The sequence below is a fragment of the Schistocerca nitens genome, chromosome 1, assembly GCF_023898315.1.
Source record: "Schistocerca nitens isolate TAMUIC-IGC-003100 chromosome 1, iqSchNite1.1, whole genome shotgun sequence".
Taxonomy (NCBI): Eukaryota; Metazoa; Arthropoda; class Insecta; order Orthoptera; family Acrididae; genus Schistocerca; species Schistocerca nitens.
The window spans coordinates 1,048,778,057-1,048,804,513 of NC_064614.1; the positions used below are offsets into that span (position 1 = coordinate 1,048,778,057).

The 26,457-nt window shown below is 41.2% G+C and overlaps 1 pseudogene; it reads right to left on the bottom strand.

The window, feature by feature from the left end:
• Positions 1–3,644: 3,644 nt before the first annotated feature.
• Positions 3,645–3,762, bottom strand: LOC126203352 (5S ribosomal RNA; annotated as a pseudogene).
• Between the last annotated feature and the right edge of the window lie 22,695 nt (positions 3,763–26,457).

Here is a 26,457-nt window from a genome sequence, read left to right on the forward strand (position 1 = left end):
GATATTAAACGGGTATTCACTGGACAAATATATTATATTAGAACAGACATGTGATTACATTTTCACCCAATTTGGTGCATAGATCCTGAGAAATCAGTACCCAGAACAACCACCTCTGGCCGTAATAACGGCCTTGATACGCCTGGGCATTGAGCCAAACAGAGCTTGGATGGCGTGTACAGGTACAGCTGCCCATACAGCTTCAACACGATACCACAGTTCATAAAGAGTAGTGACTCGCGTATTGTGACGAGCCAGTTGCTCGTCCACCATTGACCAGACGTTTCCAATTAGTGAGAGATCTGGAGAATGTGCTGGCTAGGGTAGCAGTCGAACATTTTTTGTGTCCAGAAAGGACCGTACAGGACCTGTAACATGCGGTCGTGCATTATCCTGCTGAAATGTAGGGTTTCGCAGGGATCGAATGAAGGGTAGAGCCAGGGGTCGTAACACATCTGAAATGTAACGTCCACTGTTCAAATTGCCGCCAATGCTAACAAGAGGTGACCGAGACGTGCAACCAATGGCACCCCATACAATCACGCCGGGTGATACGCCAGTGTAGCGATGACGAATACACGCTTCCAATGTGCGTTCACCGCGATGTCGCCAAACACGGATGCGGCCATCATGATGCTATAAACAGAACCTCGATTCATCCGAAAAAATGACGTTTTGCCATTCGTGCACCCAGGTTCGTCGTTGAGTACACCATCGCAGGCGCTCCTGTCTGTGATGCAGCGTCAAGGGTAACCGCAGCCATGGTCTCCGAGCTGATAGTCCATGCTACTGCAAACGTCGTCGAACTGTTCGTGTAGATTGCTGTTGTCTTGCAAACTTCCCCATCTGTTGACTCAGGGATCGAGACCTGGCTGTACGATCCGTTACAGCCATGCGGATGCCTGTCGTCTCGACTGCTAGTGATACGAGGCCATTGGGATTCAGTAGGGCGTTTCGTATTACCCTCCTGAACCCACCGATTCCATATTTTCCTAACAGTCATTGGATCTCGATCAACGCGAGCAGTAATATCGCGATACAATAAACCGCAATCGCGATCGACTACAATCCGACCTTTATCAAAGTCGGAAACGTGATGGTACGCATTTCTCCTCCTTACACGAGGCATCACAACAACGTTTCACCAGGCGACACCGGTCAACTGTTGTTTGTGTATGAGAAATCGGTCGGAAACTTTCCTATGTCAGCACGTTGTAGGTATCTCCACCGGCGCCAACCGTATGTGAATACTCTGAAAAGCTAATCATTTGCATATCACAGCATCTTATTCCTGTCGGTTAAATTTCGCGTCTGCAGCACGTCATCTTCGTGGTGTAGCAACTTTAATGGCCAGTAGTGTAACATGGAAGCACTCGAAGGTGTACTAAGAGTGCATCATCATTTTTAGGAATTTTGTTAACATTTAGGACAGAGCAGCACTACGTAGGTCAAAGAAATTATCTGTTGTTGGCTATGGAGACGCGTAGTCAGTGGTCGGCATTTTATGTGACGACCAATGCTGTGGAATGGCGGTTGATGGATGCTATTATATGGGGCAATAAAGTCAAAGGACGGAGTAGCCGTTGTTTAATACTTTTTATTTCTGTAAAAGTGTAACCATTCATTGCACAGTCAGAGACTTTTCAGCCAATACCAATCGAACTGGTAGTGGGGTAAAGAGAGCCCCAGCAGTTTAACGCTACAGAGTACTAAACATAAAATTACACTGGAGACACAGTGAGAGAGAGTGGGAGTGTGTGTGTGTCGGTGTGTGAATATGTGTGTGTGTGTATGTGTGTGTGTGTGTGTGTGTGAGAGAGAGTGAGAGAGAGAGAGAGAGAAAGAGCAGAAAGGTGGGGAGGGGGAATGTCAACCTATAACAAAAATTACGTTGCCTACTTTGACAGTGCATAAACCCAGCAGCACAGATATATGGTTCAAACTTTGTAAATGCAAGTTTAAATTTTTTTGAATTTCCAAAATACCTACTGTGACTGATCCTATTGTTTTAATGACTATTTAACCCATCAAAGATAAAATTATATCTCTAATGAAATACTGAAAGTGAGTGAAAGACTTGATTTATCCAGTAATGTGTACTCTGCTGCGGACGCTTTCAGTGAGGAGTCTGAACGTCTGTGGAGGAATGGCGGCCTAGTCTTCCCCAACCGAAACCAGAGGACGTAGTGATGTTCAACGCTGGGGTTCGGAATGAAGTCGAAGTTCCAGCTCATCTCAAATGTGTTTCGTTGGGTTCCAGTCGGGCCTCTGTGTAGGCCAGTCCTTTTCAGGAATGGTAACTTGCAGGTGCTGCTTTATGACAGCGTGCATTGTCATGCTGATGCAAACAATAACAATAATCTTAAATGGAAGGCAAAATATTGTCTATGTTCTCAGGATTAGTTTAGTTAGCTAACTGGTTTTCGGCTTACAAGATCGTTAATAGACTCGCTATCGCTGTTAAAGAAGCAAATTTGTAGATAATATTGGAAAAGTGTTGCCGATCTAGCGAGAGGCATTTACTCAACGTAAATGTCATCTTTGGCATTGAAGTGGTAATACAATTAAACTGTTAAAACTTGAAAACTAAATAAAAATAAAGAGAGCAGACCCCGAAGGACTTTAAAATTAAACTCGAAAAATAGGGACTATATAGCAATTAAAATTAAATTAGGAATCTCAATTCAAATAAAATTAGTACTTGGCAAGCACACTACAGAATAGCGTGAAGAGGTATTCTGTATGGAAAGGGATACAGTATCAGATTAAATCTGTAACAACAGAATATATAGGCTACATAGGCAATCAAAATAAAATAAATGAAAAAATGGAGAAATAGAAAGGAACACTCAGTATATGAACCATTTGAAAACTGTGAGGGTTAAGGGAAATTTAGAAGAGAAGCATTGTGCTATGTTTGGTCATTGAATACTAAACCAGGACTGCGGACCAGGTTTTTGTTGATTAACAGGGATACTTATATGTTGAGTTTTTGACCTTTCTTAGCTAAGTGAAGGACATGGAACTGTGGCTGATTGCTGTGGCCTTCATTCAGTACATGCTCAGCAAACGGGAAGTCATAATTGTGTAACCTCCAGCTGCGTTCATGTTCAGTCTGCCTAGTTGCTATATCTCTGCCTGACTGACCAGTATAAAACCTATCATTCAGGGAAAATAATATTGTACATCCCACAGCTGGCTAATAGTTGGATCTTGTCTTCGATATTGAAAATATGTTGGAACAAAATGTTAGACAGTTTAAGTACTGTGAATATCGTAGAGTACTACAAACAGCTGTGACAATACTTGTGCAAATGGACTGTGATTTTCGTTGTGAGACCTGAAATGTTTGCAGCTAACCGAACTGCACAGACTAATATGCTTTCGAGTTACTATCTCTTTTACAACATAATGAACTGCTAAAACTAAACTAAACCCCGTCCGAACAGGCCTTGGAAGGCTCAACGGTAGCGTCCGGCCACCGTGTCATCCTCAGCTCATAGGCGTCACTGGCTGTGGACATGGAGGGGCATGTGGTAAGCACACCGCTCTCCCAGCCGCATGTCAGTTTACGAGACCGGAGCGGATACTTCTCAATCAAGTAGCTCCTCAGTTTGCCTCACAAGGGCTGAGAGCACCCCGCTTGCCAACAGCGCTCAGCAGACCGGATGGTCACCCATCCAAGTGCTAGCCCAGCCGGACAGCGCTTAACTTCGGTGATCTGATGGGAACCGGTGTTACCACTGTGGCGAGGCCGTTGGCTTAATGAACTCCTGCACGCATTAAATACCTGTCGCTGTGGATACTTTTAAACTGCTTATGACGTGTGGCACTGTTTCCGCCAGAACTGTGAATTCGTGATCTTGATTGCTGTAACGTCGCTATCGGCGAGTAAAAGCGCACTTTATATACTGAGCTAAAACAGTGTACGGGACGTTAGAAACAGAAACGTGTGTGTAAAGGACGTTGTAATTGTACACATACTGTAAGTAGGCTGTTTAGGTTTTTATGTTGGTAGCGTCACGTAGCGCTCTGTATGAAAATCACTGGCTGTGCTGTGTGCAGTGTGTGGCTGGTTGGCATTGTTAGAATATTCGCTATTGTAGTGTTGGGCAGTTGGATGTGAACAGCGCGTAGCGTTGCGCAGTTGGAGGTGAGCCGTCAGCAGCGGTGGATGTGGGGAGAGAGATGGCAGAATTTCAGGAGCGGACGATCTGGACGTGTGTCCGCCAGAAAGAGTAAATTTGTAAAACTGGATATCATGAACTGATATATATATATATATATATATATATATATATATATATATATATATATATATATATACTATGACTTTTGAACATTATTAAGGTAAATATATTGTTTGTTATCTATCAAAATCTTTCATTTGCTGACCATGCCAATCAGTAGTTAATGCCTTCAGTAGTTAGAATGTTTTATTTAGCTGGCAGTAGTGGCGCTCGCTGTATTGCAGTAGTTCGAGTAACGAAGATTTTTGTGAGGTGATTCATGAAAGGTATAGGTTGTTGCTAGTCAGGGCCATTCTTTTCTAGGGATTTTTGAAAGTCAGATTGCGTTACGCTAAAAATATTGTGTGTCAGTTTAGTGTTGATCAGAAAAAGTAAAGAGAGAAATGTCTGAGTACATTCAGTTCTGCTAGGCTGTTTGAAAATCAAATAACGTAAGAGGTTACCAGCACAGTAATTCACTAATTTTTCTAAGGGGAGCTTTCCTATGAAAATGAAAGTCTCAAAGTAGGCACACAACGTCCAAATAAATTCTCTCAACTGATCTCAAACGGTAATGCCCTGACCAAGAGAGTGACGCTGAACTTTTCTACTGATAATTTTCCGCGAACTTCTTTCTGACACTGTTCAGTATCACAGGACAAATAACAGTAACAACAGATAACATAACTCATGGAACAGTAGAAACGACAACAAACAAAATAACAGAATGTCGTCGTGTGACTAGGGCCTCCCGTCGGGTATAGTCTGTCGGTAAACTGAAGAGCGAGCGCGCGAGTCCCCACTCTGCCTACCCAGCTACGTCACAGGGCGCTTCTACAGGCTGTTCCACAACGTAGTACCGGTCCTGCCGCGGCGCGCGCTTTAAATCTGTGACGACACCGTGTACAGATACGTCTCGGCTGCGTTTATTTTTAGACAAATGCGTTAAGATTATAAGGAAAACAAAAGACGATAGCTTCTTCGAAACAAAACATTATAGAGTAAATAATAGTAACATAAGAACTGAAGTCAGGATTCTACTACAAACATAGAACCGAATGCCTATTCATATGAATGTATGTTCCTCTATTCGTAAGACGAACCAGATATGGTGCAATCAGTCTGTAGAATTTAAGGCTTGTTCTTACTTTGTGTTTCTACTAAAGAGCAGAATTTTTCTTGCAACACGAACAGTGTTTAAAAAGTAACCAGAAATTTATAATTACGTGTGTTGTATTAGTTCGATTCGCACTGCTTTTTTTGTCACTGTCTTCGTAAACATGTCTGAAAACTATTTCCAGGTAAATCCCATTTCACGCAATGTCTTGTGTAAAACATCTTTCTTCAACGAAAATGTATTCATTGTTCCACGCCAGTGAGTAATTTCCGTAATGTGGGCATTATTTTTTGGTTTACGTAAAAGTCCTCCATCGTTTGTCGAATGACCGATTTTGTGAAACTGTCTATAACGATGGGTTTCCTTCCTAAATTATTAGTTTTCCTTCGCGGCAATTCCAGTAATCCATGCGCCTTCTTTTTCCTTATGCGTCCTATTTTGGCGAGGCTGACGTTTGCATAAACTGCAGCCCTTTGATTGGGACTGGTAATATTAGCCAACAGTTCTTTTTGTGTAGCCTCCTAAACACAAGCGGTAATAACGTTAGAGACGATCGAACGCTCGTTCTGCACAAATATCTTCTTCGTATTCTGCACATTTTCTTGCAATGCAGTGCGATTATGCATCACTTCCGGATACCGAAGTATATCGGTGAGTACACTGAGTCAACTGACTGAGATTGGCAACTAGGATCCCACGAACAGAAACGACGTATACCACTGCACGCCGAACTACACCGCTAGATAGGCAACGGGCAACTGATTTTCGGTTGCCCTGTAGGCCAGTGGCAGGGTTCTTCCGGGAAAGGCCACTTCCCCCACCAAAAGCGCTGCTCGCTCTTGAGTTTACAGACAGACTATAGACCGTTCGCCGGTTGCAAGTCTTTCGGTTTGACGCCACTTCGGCGACCTGCGCATCGATGGGAATATGGGAATGAAATGATGATGATTAGGACAAGACAACACCCAGTCCCTTAGCGGAGAAAAATCTCCGACCCAGCCGGGAATCGAACCCGGGCACTTAGGATTGACAGTCTGTCGCGCTGACCACTTTTTTTTTTTTATCGTGACTGAACGTTGTATTTGGTCATTGTGGACGTCACATGACATCCGTTGAAGTTAGTTGTTGATCATTTCACTCAGTTTTTTTATTATAGAGGCCAACCAGTTCTCTGGCCGAACACGCTGACTTACCGTGCCGGCACTACTCGTCTACCGGTGGGCGGACAATAACAGACTGTAACGGTTACACAGGACAGCAAGGTGCCTAAAACTCGAAACCGTGCAGGCGCGAAGTGTTTTGGTAGTAGGGTGGAGGTTTGGCAGTTTCGGGTGCTTCCTGCTGCTACAATCGTGGGATTGGCCGTATGCCGTCTGTGCCTTACGTGTGGCTTTACCCCTACTACCTAGGTCGTAGCTGTCAATCCTAGAGTAATTTTGAACAGACCTGCCCACATTCGAAGTCACTGAGACCTGCTGACTCGCCTATTTCTCTGTTATTGCTTGTCACCAGACAACAGAATACTCCTCGCCTATATTTCTTCTAGCGGGTCCATCTATCGTGACATCTGGTGGTCAATTCCGGATTACACAGGGGTGTCAGGACACTTTTGATCAGATAGTGCGCAGTGCCCACAGGCTTTCTTTCGCTTACGCCATAGTCCCGCAGCGATCGCAGGATCGGCGCGGTGAAACTGATTTGGTAATGTTAGTGTTAGGGATGGCCGGATGCCCTTCCTGCCGCCACCCTGTACCCCCCAGGACGGAATCAGTGTACCCCAACTGCCTGCGTCTAGTGTAAATCGTGAAATAGTGCGGACGTGTTGCAAATATCTGCAACTGAGGCGGAACGTGGGGACCAGCCCGTTATTCACCAATCGGGATGTGGAAAACCGCCTAAAAACCACATCCAGGCTGTCGGCGTTAACCCGCCGGGCTGATTCGATCCGGGGCCGGCAGGCCTACCCGAGTCCAGGAAGCAGCGCGTTTGCGCGCTCGGCTACCCTGGCGGGTACTCGCAGGCTACTACGTGTGCTTGAAATAATTCTGTTGTAACTCGACGATGGGTGACCAATTAGCCTATGATCAATATGTCCTAATGGTAAAAGTGCTTACATTGTAAAAGTCGACGGCCACGTTAAAATGAGCGCGGTAATTTAGTGAACTGCCACCCTTCATGTCACTGCAGTTGTAATGGTAAGTAGCATATTTTTTGATAAACGTCTTCGTGTTCTGAGAGCAGCTACAGTTGTCCGCGATCTTATCCGTGGAGACGGTGCCCCTGGCAGTGACGGCGGCAGCGGCACAGCAGAAGACGACACAGTGCCGGCGCCCCTGTTGGCAGGCAGCAGGCAGGCAGCCAGGCACGTGCCGGCGCTATCGAGAGCAGCACCGCGGGCTGCCTGCCTGCCGGCCTCGCCGACCCCTGATTGCGAGTCGCCCTAATGAGGCAGCACCAGCACAGCAGGGCGGAGCGAGGCAAAGCCGCCGGCCTCAGCACGCGACCTTCCGGCCACCAGCTGCCGGCATAACGCCGTCACGAGACGTGCTCCCACTTGAGCGTGCTCGCCGTGCCTGGTAGCAGCTGCTAGTACTACATAAACTGATTCCGAGACCTGTGTCGCTCCCTCCAAGGCGGGAACTTGTACAAATGAGATTTGCCTTACGTTCGAATGCAAATATTCGAGCACCCAAAAGAGTGAACAAGTACCTCTGAATTAAAGAGGGTCCGCCTTTTTGCGAGAACATTTATTGTTTTGATAATTAATGAAAATCAACAGTATAATTAACCATATTTACAGTGCTATGACCGATTTCGTTCTTAGAATATGTATTTGCAAAAGAATATATATTTGCAAAAGTTTGCTAACCTACAATTTGTCGTAGTTTTGCACCAACTTTCCAAAAACCTCCTCATATAACGTAGGCGCCTGTGCTTTCCGCCACTTCTTTACGTTTGCCTGTAATTCGTTGTCTAAGTTTCTAGCATTTGTAGACTTAGAGAAAGCTTTTGACAACGTTAACTTGAATACTCTCTTTCAAATTCTGAAGGTGGCAGGGGTAAAATACAGGGAACGAAAGGCTATTTACAATTTGTACAGAAACCAGATGGCAGTTATAAGAGTCGAGGGGCATGAAAGGGAAGCAGTGGTTGGGAAAGGAGTGAGACAGGGTTGTAGCCTCTCCCCGATGTTATTCAATCTGTATATTGAGCAAGCAGTAAAGGAAACAAAAGAAAAATTCGGAGTAGGTATTAAAATTCATGGAGAAGAAGTAAAAACTTTGAGGTTCGCCGATGACATTGTAATTCTGTCAGAGAGAGCAAAGGACTTGGAAGAGCAGTTGAACGGAATGGACAGTGTCTTGAAAGGAGGATATAAGATGAACATCAACAAAAGCAAAATGAGGATAATGGAATGTAGTCAAATTAAATCGGGTGATGCTGAGGGGATTAGATTAGGAAATGAGACACTTAAAGTAGTAAAGGAGTTTTGCTATTTAGGGTGTAAAATAACTGATGATGGTCGAAGTAGAGAGGATATAAAATGTAGACTGGAAATGGCAAGGAAGTCGTTTCTGAAGAAGAGAAATTTGTTAACATCGAGTATAGATTTAAGTGTCAGGAAGTCTTTTCTGAAAGTATTTGTATGGAGTGTAGCCATGTATGGAAGTGAAACATGGACGATAACCAGTTTGGACAAGAAGAGAATAGAAGCTTTCGAAATGTGGTGCTACAGAAGAATGCTGAAGATAAGGTGGGTAGATCACGTAACTAATGTGGAGGTATTGAGTAGGATTGGGGAGAAGAGAAGTTTGTGGCACAACTTGACTAGAAGAAGGGATCGGTTGGTAGGACATGTTTTGAGGCATCAAGGGATCACAAATTTAGCATTGGAGGGCAGCGTGGAGGGTAAAAATCGTAGAGGGAGACCAAGAGATGAATACACTAAGCAGATTCAGAAGGATGTAGGTTGCAGTAGGTACTGGGAGATGAAGAAGCTTGCACAGGATAGAGTAGCATGGAGGGCTGCATCAAACCAGTCTCAGGACTGAAGACCACAACAACAACGTGGCAAAATGTTGTCTTCATGTGAGCAGAAATGAAACAACAAAAATTGTGTTATTATAAAATTAATTCATTATTATTTTCATGCAAACACACTAACAGAGCTTAAATTCGAACATGACAGCATTTGCACATATTCTACTTTCTTGGATATACTAATCTTTCCAAGCCTGTAAGCTTATTGTTTCACGCGAAAGTTATAAAGTAACAAGATCATAAATTTCAAATTTTTCCTAAAATTTATTGTTAACTTGTGTTGTTATTGTGAATCAATAATAAGCGGACATGAAAGATTGTAAAACTATGTTACTATCTGTGACCGGCCGGTGTGGCCAAGCGATTCAGGCGCTACAGTCTGGAACCGCGCGACCGCTACGGTCGCAGGTTCGAATCCTGCCTCAGGCATGGACGTGTGCGATGTCCTTAGGTTAGTTAGGTTTAAGTAGTTCTATGGGACTGATGACCTCAGATGTTGAGTCCCATAGTGCTTAGAGTAATTTGAACCATTTGAACTATCTGTGAAATCAAACATCGAACGATTTTTAATTGTGCACATGGATTATTAATTGAGGGCATCAGCAGCAAAGGCGTATAAGTACCCTTCTTGTAGTTTGAAAACTAAAGTTCACAAGGCTTCAGAACTTTCTTGAGATTGGAAGACGGGGTTTCAAATTGTTTTCTGTATATTAGACATAAAAATACTGTGTATCATTTCCTGTTTGCATGCTGCAATAGCAGGTATAATGAAATTCTGATTACTTTTGTAAATGATGAAAGTCTATATGAATGCAGCTTGCCGCTAACTTGGTGTAATGTTTTGTCTGTACAGAAGTGTATCTGTCGCCTTTATCGCTCTTTCACTCTCACACAGAAATGTTCTTTATCTGTATACAGTTTAAACTATATTAGTTACTTGAAATCAGCCTAGTAGAATCTCTGGTGGAGCCCTTCGTCTTAATATTCAGCGGCTGGCTTGCTAGAAAAATCTTTGCATTGGTTATTATTATTAAGCGCTGCATTCAGTTGGGAAAATCGATCGTTTGAACAATTCGTTCAGTTTACGACAGATCTAAAATTTCAGATGTGGACGAAGCCTTTTTGGACGATTTCTAAACTCAGAGATTGCAGGCTCTCTTCGTCACAGCTGAAACTTCCCAATTAATTACAGGGCCCAGACAATCATCAATGATTCAGACAGAGAACTCATTCGTCATTCACTCTAGAATAAAATGGTCACAAACCTTATTTCAGAGGCAAAATTATATTGATTCATTTCCATACATATTCCGTTTGGTGTTGGTTCCAAGTCTCTTGCAATTTACTTGTACAAGTTTATCTTTTTCTTTACTATCGCGCTAACGGCACAAACTATCCTCTTTCCTATCCCGCTTTAGCGCGAAGAAGAATAAATAAAACTCTTTTAGAAATCCGATAATCTTCAAACGAATACTTCCGAAGCTGTTCCTCTCTCTCTCTATAATAACCATGGAGCATACATTTTCGTACCTCTGTTGTTCCAAGGAATAAACGTACTAGAAAAATACCTTGGCGTCGACGAGCTGTCGGCGCATATATTACTAGGAAATCTGATCAGATACTTTTCAAACGTAAATAAATGTGGATGATTTGATTGACCATTATTAATTATTGCGTGATAGAGGGTAATTTTCCAGTGGGGAGATTACAATGCCCCTCGCAGCGAGCGAAGTTTGTGAGCTCAATTTTGATTTACCGAACACACTTCGCGAGCTATCTATTAGCGTGGATAACCCGGAAGTGATGATTGTCAGTCCTCCGACTGAAAAGGAATATTATGTTTGAGACAGACGAAGGAAAGAAAGGTTGAAGACAGAAGAAATGAAGAGACAGGTACCGCGGCTGTATTGCTTTTACGTGCATCTAGGTGTTATGTTTGCTGTGCACAACCAAGGAAGATGATCTTTCATGAACGGATGTGAGGGTCTACCCATTCGGGAACTTTCTTAAGCAGGGAAACCTTGGAAAACCTCTTAAGCTTAGACCCCCAGCCTACGGTACATAGAAGATAAGAAAGCCTATAGAAGAACAAAAATAATTTTGAAATTCATCTCTAAAGGAAAGACAGGGATCAATTTGTATCACAATTTGGAGAAGAGTGGTTTGTGCCTCTAGCAAAAAAAACGTTTTACAATAAATAACGTGAATTCGCGTTTTACAATCTTGCTTCTAGTACAATATCTTGCGGTGCTAAACTCCCCCGGGTCTTGCATGTCCCCGACGTCCACATTTGTAGTCGGTCTTCTACGCGGCCCACTCTGTAGTTGATCTTCTACGCGGCCCACAATGGGAAGAGTAGAAGGAACAGGGATACTCGAATTCACATGCAACATTCATTCCAAAAGAATTAGCAATGACCAAAAGGGAAACTCTTCCTGTAAGAGAACTGATTAGGTTGCACCGTCCAAGATTCTCCTTTTTGAAAGCAAAATCCTTATGGCTTCATGGATCCTTTTTGTTACGACATACTTCACGGAATTCAACGATTACTTAATGATGTTGCCAAAAGCATCATCCGATTTTCTCGTTTGAATACTCTTTTTTACTTTGCCTCCCCACTTGTGCTTATAAGTCCAAAAGTTTTCACAGATTTTCTATCACTGATTTGTTCTTCGTAATTTAAAGGATTCATGTAACTTACTATAGATTTTGGATTCAAATCATCGAATAATGGAAAGTGTAGTTCATTTTATACCAAGACATCATCCATATTTCCTTGATAAGTCATATAATTTAGCTATACTCAAAACCTTTTATTTTAAATACATATATTTTTACGTTTGAGCGCTGAAATGTAAAAGTTGTTAGCATTGAGAAATGCGGATTCACCTCTTTCATTTACTCTCTGATTCATACGGTGTTCATCCATGCTCATATATGGAAATGGATTTTTCACAAAAAATTCTCAAACGAACACGAACCATTAAATTACTACTGAATCTATGAATATTTACTTTCTTTAATCATTCATTAATAAATTAAAAACTCTTAACTTCTAATTATAACACCTATTCCTTTTAAAGTGCAACATGAATCAGTTTATCCTCGCGTTTGGTGCGAGTCTCTTACAAAGCATCTCTGTATCGTCTATATCGATTTTAATTCTCGCGCCAACGTCAACTGTTTTGCGCGGGAAATTATCTTTGCGGCGTTAACCGTCACTCACAATTCACTACCACAACACATTCCTTCACACGTTTACACATCTAAGCGTTCACATGAGATTATATATGAATATTCACTCGGAACCTCTTTAGATTATTCAGCGTCAATTGCGTGAAACATTTCATTTTCTTGAAGTTCAGTCAGATCCTTAATCATTCTTGATGACATTAGCAATGCTAAAGTCCTATATTCACCCCAACACAGGTGAAGCCTATCTCCACTATCTTCTTTACAACACTCGATAATAATAGTTAGTCACTATTTCTATACTCTATATTACTGATTCACTATTTCAATTTAAAGGTTTCTATCACTACACACAGAGTTTATGGTTATGTTTTTTTACGAGCGTTCATTTCTGTCACTCGGAACACCATTACTCACTATCTTCTAATCTTCATTATACTTTTTTAAGTCGTTATGAGAAAATAATCCTTTTATTTTGTTCGACACCGGGTATGCTAAGTCACGACCAACAATGGGGAGAAGTATGGGCTTGTGGAGGGTTCGATCAAATCCCATTTCAACATGCGATCTATTTCTTTTTGAACTTGAGCCTTTAACCTCCAGGGAACAGGATAGAAAGTTCTACAATATGTTTCGTGCGGCTTAACGTAGAGATGGCATATGTATCCCTTAATAACTCCTGGCCTTTCGTCAAACACGTTTTCATACGCTAATAATAATTCTTTGAGCTGCTTCTTCTGATCTTCCGTAATGCAGTTGGATTCATTTAACTTCTCATACACTAATTGACCGAAATCTCCTTTGACTTGGACCTCATTATTTACGTGCTGTTTAGAGTTCTGTGCAGTCCTGATTACTTGCACGCTGATCCCACTATTATATTTCCTGGTAAGGCTTTCCTTTTTCAACAAGTCCAACTCAATTTCTTGTTTATTTACATTTAACCAAAATTTTCCTGTTTTAAAATCTATTCTGCATCCGTATTGACGTAGGCTGTCGACTCCGATAATGCAGTCTACCACCAAATTTTTCACAACAAGGAATGTGCTTAATATTGCTACATTTCCTACTTCTACACTAAGTAGTGACTGCACTTTTACATTAGCCGATCTGGCCCCAACGGCGCCTATTATTCTACAATTTTGAACTGGAAAAATTGGTACTCGTCTTATATTTCTGATCTTGTTGAATAGAGCCTCCGAAATAACATTCGTGGTTGCAGCTGTGTCTAAAACCGCCGTTATAGGTACAGTCTCCAAAATGACTTGCACTTCGGCTACTGCCACCTGTTCCTTATCTTCATCTTTGGGTTCTAATTCCTCGGTCAATTCATCTGCCAGTAATCGTCCATCATTGTACGTTAGCATTGGTACACATATCCTGTTGCCCCTCAACCTATTGTTGACCGCTCCTCCGGGGCACGAGTGGGTCCTTACTAGTTTGTTGGATTTTGATTCGCCTGGTGGTTGACATCATCCGTCACTTCGGTAATCACCGGTTGATTCGTAGATGTCCGTCCCCACTGATGTTGGTTATTTGAGTTTATTCCCCCCGGTTGGTTCCACTTTCTATTACCGTTATTGTTCCATGCTTGCGGTCTGAAATTCCTTTCGTTCCCCCATACGGGATTGTATCGTTTCCCATTCCTGTTGTTCCTTGGATAGCCCCTCGCAAGACTATTGCCGGTATTATTGTTGATATTTTGAGGGGTTTCTCCACTATTTATCGATCTCTGTGCGTTCCCTTGCCTACCATTTGGCGGAGGTTCTATCTCCCTATATTGGAATCTATTGTTGTGGGCTTTCTGGTTGTTCTCTTCTATAATGTCTATATGATCTAACGTCGTGAGGAACGACTCCAAGTCTTTATCATTGCCGTAAATTAATTGATTCCGTATACTAGTTGGTAGTCTTGCCTTAAGTATGTTTATTATATCTGGCAAAGGCATAGGTCTGTCCCAATATCTAGTTTTATTTATATATTTCTCAAAATACTTCCTAAGGCTTCCTTTCGAAAAAGAGAAAGGCTCTGGGTAGAGCACCTCCTGCCTTAGGCGTTCCTGTACCCCTTCTGACCAGAATTTTGCTAAAAACGCTTTCTCAAAATCGTCATAGGTCGAACAAACAGACGTCATGTCCGAGGCCCAGATCGCCCCCGAACCTTGTATATACCCAGTAACGAAACTGATCTTCTGCCACTCCGACCAATTTCTGGGTAGCACTCCTCTAAAACTCCTGATAAAAACAATCGGATGGACCCCCCTTTTGTCAGTGTTAAAAATCTGAAATTGCCGATGCTTTATCATTTTTTCTTCGGCATGGCACAGGCTTTCGTAATCTCCGTCCGATAAAACTTCGCGCGAACAACTAGCTCGTGGCAATTTAATATTCGAGTTACTCACACAAGTCGGTATCGTGTGCGAATGTGCAGTAACTGGCTCTATAGTCGCTGGCAACTTCTGCTGCTGGCCGGTATTCATTTGTTCTGAGCCTTGTTGTGAAACGCGTTATCGACTCTGCTATCGTTTGTTTCCATTGCTCAAAATCAGCACCTAACTGCTATCGCACTTCCTCAAGTCCTTTCGCAAACAAATTCTCTTCCTGTTTGCCGCATAGACTCTGGAATGCTGCTTTAACATTTTGCTCAACGTTTTCACACATTAGCCTTTTGTTTTCTAATGTGATTTCGGATAGTTTACCCGTTAATACATTAATTTGGTGGTCTATAACGTCCTGACGTTCTGTCAGATGTTCCACACTTTCCTTTAAGTTCGTCTGCGTACGTGCCAATTCAGGAAGTTGCGCAATTGCACATGACATGGCATCTTCCTTCTGTACTAATTGCGGAACCATTTCCACCTGTTCCCGTACGGTGTCTATCTTAATAGCCACATACTCCTTCATTTCTACACGTACGCGGTGAGTAGATTCCTCACATTGAGCCTTAACCAATTCTATTTGTGCAGTTAATTTTCGTTCCGTCTCTTCGGCCTGATCTTTAAGTTCCTTTGTCTTCGCCTCTATCCGCTGCTCTAATTCGGAAAAACTGTCGTGTAACTGCTGCTTAATCTCAGCTTTCAGATTTTCCTGCCCCTCATTAACTGAGGCGAACTTCGCGTTAATGTCGGTTTTCAAATTTTCCTGCCCTTCAGTAACTGAGGCTAATTTTGTATTCAAATGGTTTTGCCTTTCAGTAACTGAGGCTAATTTCGCGTTAATGTCGGTTTTCAAATTTTCCTGCCCTTCAGTAACTGAGGCTAATTTGGTATTCAAATGGTTTTGCCCTTCAGTAACTGAGGCTAATTTTGTATTCAAATGGTTTTGCCCTTCAGTAACTGAGGCTAATTTCGCGTTAATATCTATTTTCATATTATTCATGCTCTCGGTTATCATCTGCATCTGTCTCATGATAATTACTAATGGATCTAATCCATGTTGCATACCTGCTGTTACATCTCCAGCCGTGTCTACAGGGCGTTCTATTACGCTATCTGTAGCGATCGGTTCTACCACACTTCTTACTACATCACTATCATCCGTGCTCACAGCTGAAGGCTGTTGCGTGTTGCTCTGCTCTGCTTGACTCATCTTAAACATTGCCCTAGTTAAAACCATATAAATATTCTACAGTCAATATGTATATATCTCCTTTCACACAATAATACTTCTGTGGCTACTTTCTTATAGTACTTATTCAGGTAAATGCAACTAGGGCAGTTCAACCATTCTACATGTAGCATGAACACAATTCGTAAATGTTCAAATCTACATCTACTTCCTCAATACTAGCAAGCTTTAATGCAAAATTATAGATCTGGCCATTTTTCTGCGCCCAGCGTGCTGCTTTTCTTTGAAGATCCAACTAATTCACCTGCGAGTATCTCTTCTCTTTTCCAAGTTAAGTTGTCTCGTCGTAGTTCACATGAAACAGAGAACAAAATTATTTTAACAACGTCCAAAAACGTGTCCTGTCACGGATTGGCCATTATAATTGAATTCTTGATTACTTTTGTAAATGATGAAAGTCTATATGAATGCAGCTTGCCGCTAACTCGGTGTAATGTTTTGTCTGTACAGAAGTGTATCTGTCGCCTTTATCGCTCTTTCACTCTCACACAGAAATGTTCTTTATCTGTATACAGTTTAAACTATATTAGTTACTTGAAATCAGCCTAGTAGAATCTCTGGTGGAGCCCTTCGTCTTAATATTCAGCGGCTGGCTTGCTAGAAAAGATCTTTGCATTGGTTATTATTATTAAGCGCTGCATTCAGTTGGGAAAATCGATCGTTTGAACAATTCGTTCAGTTTACGACAGATCTAAAATTTCAGATGTGGACGAAGCCTTTTTGGACGATTTCTAAACTCAGAGATTGCAGGCTCTCTTCGTCACAGCTGAAACTTCCCAATTAATTACAGGGCCCAGACAATCATCAATGATTCAGACAGAGAACTCATTCGTCATTCACTCTAGAATAAAATGGTCACAAACCTTATTTCAGAGGCAAAATTATATTGATTCATTTCCATACATGTTCCGTTTGGTGTTGGTTCCAAGTCTCTTGCAATTTACTTGTACAAGTTTATCTTTCTCTTTACTATCGCGCTAACGGCACAAACTATCCTCTTTCCTATCCCGCTTTAGCGCGAAGAAGAATAAATAAAACTCTTTTAGCAATCCGATAATCTTCAAACGAATACTTCCGAAGCTGTTCCTCTCTCTCTCTATAATAACCATGGAGCATACATTTTCGTACCTCTGTTGTTCCAAGGAATAAACGTACTAGAAAAATACCTTGGCGTCGACGAGCTGTCGGCGCATATATTACTAGGAAATCTGATCAGATACTTTTCAAACGTAAATAAATGTGGATGATTTGATTGACCATTATTAATTATTGCGTGATAGAGGGTAATTTTCCAGTGGGGAGATTACACAGGTTAATATAAATGATGTGTTTTAAATCACAATTCGTGAAAGTTTGTATGCACTTGTATGCTTTTTCCTCCAAAATATTGTGAATTAAGCAGAATGTGATTTATTTTTCTGTAATTCTCTATTATTGTTTGTTAACAATTCAAATGTAATAAAATTGCTATTTAAAGCTATAACAAAACATTTTTGTAATGCTTCATCAACACCATGTCTTTTGTGGCTTTTCGGATAACCTCGACGCTCTTAGTGGCCGATGGCAGAGATTAAGAGAGTGAGACTCGCTTGTCGGCAGTACTGTGGTGCAGTCAGCGCTCTGGCGCGCACAGTCGAAAGAGGTCATTACAGTGCGCCGAAACTTTATTAACAAGGTTAAGGAAGTTGTGTGGCTATAATCTGCAGAATTATAAGTAGTCTCAGTGTATAACTTGTCGCAGATGCAAGATTTTCCGGACATAAATTGGGACGAAGTAATTGCGTCACTCTCATATCAAGAAGAATAGCTCTGGACGACGTCATGACGAACCCTATCTGTCTATGTCAAAAGAGATGTGAAGAAACTGTGTTATCTAGTTCTAGTTCATCGCCATTACTACTGCTCACGGGAAATACTTTCCAGCAGCCCCACGTAATTTATCAAAATGACAACGCAGTTAGGTAATGCAATGATGTGTTTTTATTTTGTATGGAAAGAACCGAACTCCAGCCCTTCGGAATTTTATCCGACAGTTTTTGACAACACTTCAAATAAAGATCAAACAAAACACGGCCTCAATTGGACAGGATTATTGTTACTAACGCCCTACCTAATTTGAAAGTACGAGTAGTGCTAAATACAAATCTTTAATAAGGACACCCAAACTTTAATTTCACCGTTTGTTTTCGAGTGTGATCGTTACGATAGGGGCGAGAATCAATGTCGGGCGATAAAATAAGACGACCTGATGCGCACTGTCACTCGAAACTTAAAGAGTTACGAAACACTTCTTGGGTACACGTTGTGAATGGGTTACTAAATTTTTGGAAATATAATAAAGAGCGTGTGTAGGTACAAGGTCAACAGCTTCTCTTCAGCTTTCGAGGACTTTTCGTTGTTTTGTTACTAACTATAAATTAAGAACGTTATCATTCGCAGAAAAAGAAACACCACGACATATACTCCAGAGGAAAATGAAAAATGTTTGAAGGATCTTAGTGATCGGCATGCATGCGACAGAACGCTTACCAACACGTTCCAAAACGCTACGCATATAAACGAGATTTTCCGGAGCTCATACCTCCGGTTCTATTGGTGATAAAAACATAGGGTCAGATGTTTTGAACAGCCCTTGTATATCCGACAGAAATATCGTTTTGGGGTCACTAACCTACAGTGCAGGGTCAAAGTATGAATATTACACACGTCCTCCTGTTTAGGAAAATGGAGCAAATCGGTTGGTTCTTTTTGTATTTAATGTCTACGGTGAGTTTTATGGGACTTCTGGAGGTACCATTAGTTCACGGGCATTCCCTCGGAAAACCCCAAAAAAGGGTTTTTGTACTATATTTTCACAGTCACCATCGGACCAAAACCCAGCAGTGGCTTCTAAGATAGCTACGCACAGCAAATGTCTGTAATTTTTACAATATGTTCCTAAGATACGGATCTCGAACGATCTGGAATTTTTTTTATATTTTTCTCTCCTTTTCAGATACAGAGGTCCGAAGTTAGCCGACTCGCAGACGTAATACTTGTAAAAATTAAACAGAATTATTGATGACAAGTATACTCGTGGTAAACCTGCAGTTTAATTAAACTGACGGATATGCCCAATGAATGAATGAATGACTGAATGATGCATTTGCTTATATTGATGGACAGTTCCTGAGAAAAACCCGCAAAAGCGTTTTTCACCATTTTTTCACCTTTACCAGCGGACCAAACGCTCGCAGTGGATTCGAAGACGGCTACGCAGAGCAAACGGCTGAAGTGTTTACGATGTACACCTAAGATCCCGACCTCGAACCAGCTTAAAAATTTTGATATCTTCATCCGTTTCCACGATATACGGGTTCAGAGTAGCAATACCTGTTTAAGTAAAATACGCACGCAAAAATTCTTAAGTAATTGGACTGATGATGATGATGACGGCTATATCCTGATATCCCTTGATTTAGATGTACAGTTATATTCGTGACGAATGATTGAATGATGAACATGCGTAAGTTAGGCTTAAAAATTGTTAGAAACGTAAATTTTACTAGCAAGTCCCAGCCGCTGATAACAAGACTGCTATACACAGCAAATGGCTGAACTTTTTACGATATTCGTAAGGTCCCGCACTCGAAAAACCTCGAAAACTTTCTTGATGTCTTTATCCCTATCCCAGATGTAGAGGTTCAAGGTTACCCGACTCATACAGTTAAATATGCGGTAAAATTTAATAAATTGATTGATGGCGAGTATATCTTTGATACACCGATGATGAACTCATGATTTAATTTAATTGCTTGAGTGAATGAATGAATGATGCATTTGCGTAAATCCATCCGCAGTTCCTGAGGAATCGCCAAAAAACTGTTCTACACCATTTTTTCGATATATTCCTAAGATTCCAGTTTCGAAAAATATGTAAAATTTTCTAGATATCTTTACCCGTTTCCGAGATACTGAGGTTCAAAGTTATTCTACCTGTGCACATAAAATACACACGTGAAATGCGGTGTGAGGCGAAAACGTAGTTTATAAAGTGACGTACCATTGAGAAATATCATGTAAAGAGTCTCCCTCATCATCAGAAAGGTTCTGAGAACTCCTTTTTGTAGTGCTGAAGCACATGCGAAATTTCTGTGCACGTAAAATCCGGTCTGAGGAGTAAAATAAGTTTTGCATTATTTCAGTTTCACGTAAGTAAACTATCAAAATTTTACTGACCTATCTTGTTCTTTTCATATGAGTGACATGCTCTGCTGTGCAGGGAAAACAATCGAACCAGCGAAAAAATGCTCTTATTGGAGAACAAAGAAGGCGAATATGCTCCTCTTTATTAAACGACTCTGACTAAAAAGTGAGGTACCAGCCGTCTCATTCTACCTTCCTCAATAGTTTTAAAAATTTTCGCAAAAATATTGGCATGCGAACATTGCTTCGGGGCGGGTTGATATCTCATTATCGTTTAAACAATCAGTCCACCTACCTGGATATGTTTCCCGCTGTCTGCGTCTTCACTCTGCGATGGTAAGATATTCATTTAGCCGATAAAAGCAGCATTGACGAAAATTTGACTAAATACCTACCAGGCAAAGGCCACATCTCTCCAGTCCATGAGCAGTAGCTGAAAGTTATCTGAACTCTCGAGCGTTCGGGATTCTTGTAGAACTCGTTTGAAAACTGTCTAAAATTTCCTAATTGCGCGTTAACAATTCAGTCACTCAGTAGGCTTCTTGTAAAGAAGTGCTCGTCATAATATCTCGTAATCTCCGTGAAACACCCCATGCGGAATTTATGTACGATGTGAAATGTCCACAAGTGAATATCTCCTAAAATGAACTACTTACAAAGCTCACACTTTCACAAAGTATTCAGTACTGTAGTCGCTTTTTGTCAGCGACGCGAGAACCAATCAAACGTGAGAATTTTTTATTTTCGGTACAAATATGATCAGCTCTGTTTAGATGTTTATCTGTAGACGGCTCCCGAGTGACTGTATCAACTCAAAGATCTGAGGCACAAAGACCTATTCAGGCGCCCGGGAAATGTTGAATTCCTGTGGGCTATTATATTAAGCAGCCAATCGATTCCTTTCCACAACAAAATTTACCAATTAATTTAATACTCATCGTCTCTTCTGGTTGCCTACAAAAAACCTCACTCGGACATACGTCACAAATTCCGAGACTGCACAACAACTTTCTCACGCATACATTTACTTAGTTTTAATAAAATTCTCACTTTACCTATGTCCTCCAATCACTCTCTCAGTCTCTCCAAAATACTCACACAACCAAAACACGATGAAATAATAATTTTCCAAAGTACTTTTAATTACGTCAGAAACCTGTAGTAATGAAATTAGAAAAAATTCCAGAACATTTATTTATATGAACCTATCCTCTTGGTTACAGTTTCAAATGATACTACAGGTGAAAACGTTACAGTCTATATCTCTGTTTCACAATACCAGCACGGTTATTAAGTGTTTTAGGCAAAAATTTATATCTCCAAGAGTACAGAAGTTATTGATTTGAAATTTTAACAGTGTGGTTGCGTTAGCCGTAGAATGTGGTATACTAAGTGTGAAATAGATCAATTAATATTTAATAGTACTTCTTCAGATTCAGAGAGAGTATGTGTAACGTCTTGCACGCAGGATCAGGCAGGTGCACTGCTCCCTCGGTCCAGTAGCCAGCGTGAGAACCAAAATCTGCTCTCCTCTCGGCTGCGCGGCAACCTACTCTTTCTATGCAAGACGACAACTCGTAATAATTTTCTGCATTACAACATATTCGCGCTTTTATACTGAGAGAAAAGGAGAACAGTGGCAGCGGGAAAGATGCGGAGAAGTAATAAAGACTAGAAGATAGTAGACAGTGATGGTGATGGTGGGAAAAGAGTGAAGGAGACAGTTCCAGTGGGAAAAGAATAAAGAGAAGGAGAAAGTGGAAGTGGATGAGAGTCAGTGGTGAGAGACAGAGTCTATCACAATGACAAAGAGGAAAAGAGAGATGGTGACTTCCTTCACAAAGTTTTGATGAAAATCTTTACAAGCCCATTTTTTTTCTCCATTCTGCGAGGCACATCGTAAGCCACATCGTAAGCTACGCATCTTTTGCAACTCAGCCTTACCTAATGGTACTGACCTGGAATCCAAATCTCACATAGATGTCACAAGTATTTCTTCGTAATTTTCTTCTAATGTTCGTTTCAGAAACAAAGATGATGCATATGTTCCATCTAATAGTAACTGCTACGATCGTCACATGTACTTATCGTAGTAGATGACACACAACTTATTAAAGTAAAATAATAGTCACTATCGATGTATGTGGACGTCTGTGGCCATCTTTGGTTCTACTAATGAACGGTGATCAGCTGTGCAGTCGTCTGTTCGTGGTATGAATCTGTTCACAGCGTTAACGCCGATTACAGTTTTAGCATGTATGAGTACGCTATCTATCACAGTTTTTAAACACTGAAGATGTAATTTATCTTATTATATGATAATGAGTAACTCTGCACAAAGGTTAACCTGTTACCTTTTTATGATATGTGGTTTTCGTAATGACTCACATCAGTGAGCTACGCTACTCTTACTTTCAAGCATAATTCTGGTTTTATTACCTAATGATATTGATTTTATATTTCTCATAACCCCCCCCCCCCTCATGAACCATGGACCTTGCGGTTGGTGGGGAGGCTTGCGTGCCTCAGCAATACAGATAGCCGTACCGTTGGACCAACCACAACGGAGGGGTATCTGTTGAGAGGCCAGACAAATGCGTGGTTCCTGCAGAGGGGCAGCAGCCTTTTCAGTAGTTGCAGGGGCAACAGTCTGGATGATTGACTGATCTGGCCTTGTAACACTAACCATAACAGACTTGCTGTGCTGGTACTTCGAACGGTTGAAAGCAAGGGAAAACTACAGCCGTAATTTTTCCCGAGGGCATGCAGCTTTACTGTATGGTTAATGATGATGGCGTCATCTTGGGTAAAATATTCCGGAGGTAAAGTAGTCCCCCATTCGGATCTCCGGGCGGGGACTAATCAAGAGGAAGTCGTTATCAGGAGAAAGAAAACTGGCGCTCTACGGATCGGAGTGTGGAATGTCAGATCCCTTAATCGGGCAGGTAGGTTAGAAAACTTAAAAAGGGAAATGGATAGGATGAAGTTAGATATAGTGGGTATTAGTGAAGTTCGGTGGCAGGAGGAACAAGACTTTTGGTCAGGTGAATACGGGGTTATAAATACAAAGTCAGATAGGGGTAATGCAGGAGTAGGTTTAATAATGAATAGGAAAATAGCAACGCGGGTAAGTTACTACAAACAGCATAGTGAACGCATTATTGTGGCCAAGATAGACACGAAGCCCACGCCTACTACAGTAGTACAAGTTTATATGACAACTAGCTCTGCAGATGACAGAGAAATTGAAGAAATGTATGACGAAATAAAAGAAATTATTCAGGTAGTGAAGGGAGACGAAAATTTAATAGTCATGGGTGACTGGAATTCGGTAGTAGGAAAAGGGGGAGAAGGAAACGTAGTAGGTGAATATGGATGAAAGAGGAAGCCACCTGGTAGAATTTTGCACAGAGCACAACATAATCATAGCTAACACTTGGTTTAAGAATCATGAAAGAAGGTTGTATACATGGAAGAACCCTGGAGATACTAAAAGGTATCAGATAGATTATATAATGGTAAGACAGAGATTTAGGAACCAGGTTTTAAATTGTAATACATTTCCAGGGGCAGATGTGGACTCTGACCACAATCTATTGGTTATGACCTGTAGATTAAAACTGAAGAAACTGCAAAAAGGTGAGAATTTAAGTAGATGCGACCTAGATAAACTGAAAGAACCAGAGGTTGTACAGAGTTTCAGGGAGAGCATAAGGGAACAACTGACAGGAATCGGGGAAAGAAATACAGTAGAAGAAGAATGGGTAGCTTTGAGGGATGAAGTAGTGAAGGCAGCAGACGATCAAGTAGGTAAAAAGACGAGGGCTAGTAGAAATCCTTGGGTAACAGAAGAAATATTGAATTTAATTGATGAAAGGAGAAATTATAAAAATGCAGTAAATGAAGCAGGTAAAAAGGAATTCAAGCGTCTCAAAAATGAGATCGACAGGAAGTGCCAAATGGCGAGCAGGTATGGCTAGAGGATAAATGTAAGGATGTTGAAGCTTATCTCGCTAGGGGTAAGATAGATACTGCCTACAGGAAAATTAAAGAGACCTTTGGAGAAAAGAGAACCACTTGTATGAACATTAAGAGCTCAGATGGAAACCCAGTTCTAAGCAAAGAAGGGAAAGCAGAAAGGTGGAAGGAGTATATAGAGGGTCTATACAAGGGCGATGTACTTGAGGACAATATTATGGAAATGGAAGAGGAGGTAGATGAAGATGAAATGGGAGATATGATACTGCGTGAAGAGTTTGACAGAGCACTGAAAGACCTGAGTCGAAACAAGGCCCCGGGAGTAGACAACATTCCATTAGAACTACTGACGGCCTTGGGAGAGCCAGTCCTGACAGAACTCTACCATCTGGTGAGCAAGATGTATGAGACAGGCGAAATACCTTCAGACTTCAAGAAGAATATAATAATTCCAATCCCAAAGGAAGCAGGTGTTGACAGATGTGAAAATTACCGAACTATCAGTTTAATAAGTCACGGCTGCAAAATACTAACACGAATTCTTTATACACGAATGGAAAAACTAGTAGAAGCCGACTTAGGGGAAGATCGGTTTGGATTCCGTAGAAATATTGGAACACGTAAGGCAATACTGACCCTACGACTTATCTTGGAAGCTAGATTAAGGAAAGGCAAACCTACGTTTCTAGCATTTGTAGACTTAGAGAAAGCTTTTGACAATGTTGACTGGAATACTCTTTCAAATTCTGAAGGCGCCAGGAGTAAAATATAGGGAGCGGAATGCTATTTACAATTTCTATAGAAACCAAGTGGCAGTTATAAGAGTTGAGGGGCATGAAAGGGAAGCAGTGGTTGGGATGGGAGTGAGACAGGGCTGTAGCCTCTCCCCGATGTTATTCTATCTGTATATTGAGCAAGCAGTGAAGGAAACAAAAGGTAGGTATTAAAATCCATGGAGAAATAATAAAAACTTTGAGGTTTGCCAATGACATTGTAATTCTGTCAGAGACAGCAAAGGACTTGGAAGAGCAGTTGAACGGAATGGATAGTGTCTTGAAAGGAGGATATAAGATGAACATCAACAAAAGCAAAACGAGGATAATGGAATGTAGTCGAATTAAGTCGGGTGATGCTGAGGGTATTAGATTAGGAAATGAGACACTTAAAGTAGTAAAGGAGTTTTCCTATTTGGGGAGCAAAATAACTGATGATGGTCGAAGTAGAGAGGATATAAAATGTAGACTGGCAATGGCAAGGAAAGCGTTTCTGAAGAAGAGAAATTTGTTAACATCGAGTATAGATTTAAGTGTCAGGAAGTCGTTTCTGAAAGTATTTGTATGGAGTGTAGCCATGTATGGAAGTGAAACATGGACAATAACCAGTTTGGACAAGAAGAGAATAGAAGCTTTTCAAATGTGGTGCTACAGAAGAATGCCGAAGATTAGATGGGTAGATCACATAACTAATGAGGAGGTGTTGTATAGGATTGGGGAGGAGAGAAGTTTGTGGCACAACTTGACTAGATAAGGGATCGGTTGGTAGGAGATGTTCTGAGGCATTAAGGGATCATCAATTTAGTATTGGAGGGCAGCATGGAGGGTAAAAATCGTAGAGGGAGACCAAGAGATGAATACACCAAGCAGATTCATAAGGAAGTAAATTGCAGTAGGTACTGGGAGATGAAGAAGCTTGCACAGGATAGAGTAGCATGGAGAGCTGCATCAAACCAGTCTCAGGACTGAAGACCATAACAACAACAACAACAACATTTCTCATAACATGAGGCTGTGAAAACTTTTATGTGAGTACGTGACATTTTATTGTCCGTGTGTTATTTTTAACATTTACATCAGTTAACAGATTTGTGACAGCTTAAACCAGTAAAGCTTCTACAATACTATTTTATTTGATATATTAGAATCTGATGATGGTCAGACGACTGAAACTGGTTGTGTAAATAAAGAATTTTACCAGCTACTGAAGGCGCTAATATGATATTTTTCAAATATATAAGAGCTGTTGGGCAGGACCCCCTGAACATAGAAAACCGTTTATAGTCTGAGAGCATTCTCTGGCTTCGCAGTCGCCG